This window comes from Kogia breviceps, chromosome X, assembly GCF_026419965.1.
Source record: "Kogia breviceps isolate mKogBre1 chromosome X, mKogBre1 haplotype 1, whole genome shotgun sequence".
NCBI classification, from domain to species: Eukaryota; Metazoa; Chordata; class Mammalia; order Artiodactyla; family Physeteridae; genus Kogia; species Kogia breviceps.
Genome location: NC_081330.1, coordinates 72,192,985 through 72,194,434, shown reverse-complemented (window position 1 = coordinate 72,194,434; position 1,450 = coordinate 72,192,985).

Here is a 1,450-nt window from a genome sequence, read left to right as displayed (position 1 = left end):
CTTCCATTTTTCCCTAGCAGTCCTCATGGAAACAGTTTGTATAACCTTCCACAGCCTGAACTGGGGTGGGGACTTTTGAAATGTTCTGCAGATTTTCAGGGTTAGCCATTTCCTTAATCTTATGGACCCATTTGGGAAGATCTTTTTGGCCTGTGTGTCTTAAGCAACATTTATATGGGAAGCTGTCCCCTTTGATTGCTGAGCCATACAGCAATGCTGTCTCATTGATCAAAGCCATACAAAATGCCACATTTTGTTCGGTAATGAGGCCCAGGGACGGGCTGGATGATGGACTCCACATGCAAGGCATTACTGCTGCAGGCCATCCCGGGGAGCCTCAAAATCCACTGTGCTGAGGCAGCCGGCACTGCTCCCGGGTGTAATGAGGAGAGCTCCCACCAGCCTGCTGATTCTGTTGATGCGTTCAGAACCTCTGAACTATGACCATGTTGCTGGTGAAATGTGCTCTGAAATAAAGTGATCAGTTTTTTCCAGCAACTGTCCTGGTCCTGGGTGGAACAGAACGGGGAAAGCCCTTGTTTGGGCTAGTGTCTGAGCCGCACTGGAGACAGCAGGCTTATGTTTAGGGCTTCTTATCTTGTATGTTTCCAGATCTAATGAAGATCTCCCTGAGTGAATCTGAGGAAATAAACAGTCTGATGTAAAAAAAAAAAAATTAATATTCCCCCAAAACATCCACTGTAAGAAGAAGGTCTGCTTACGATTCAAGGCAGACACTGATTTTAGCTGTTTACCAGAAGCAAATGGATTTGCACTGCTCCCTGCAGTACAGTTTTCCTCCTCTCTTCTCTGTTTTCCTCCCCTCTTTCCCTCTCCCTTGGTCTCCCTTCTCTCCCCTCACCTTTCCTCTCTTGCAGCAGCAGCACCCCATCCAGAAGATGTGTTCAAGAAGCAATAAACAGGCAGAGGACAAGTGGCTTCTAACAACAGTGTTTTTTATACAGCTACAAACTACTCTAAAAGACTTCCTGTAGCCTAGAACTGCAAGCACCCTAGAGAAACCATGCCAGAACTCTGAGAAACAATGAGTACACACTGATATTGACCTGTATTTTCCCTTCCTAGGAGCTCTGTTATAAGAGTTTTCTCTTCTGGTCAAACAGGTCTGCCCACCATTCCCTAAACATCTCACAGTTTCCTGTCACCTGGAATGCCTGGCCTCTCTATATCTCTTTTATGACCTATGTCCCACTCTGCCTCTTCCAATAAAACCTACCTTAATACTCCTACATCTGAATGCCTTCTGGCCCCTCATATCTACGTATGTCATTTAGGACATACTCCCTTGTTGTAGGTACTCAGGTATACCTCTCATCTCTCCTGCTAGCTTAGACCCTTCTAGAGTCAAGGACCAGTTCTCACTCAGATACTCCATGGGACCTATAGAGTTCATCAGCTGTGATGTCGTGGTTAAACTAACAAGCTCTGG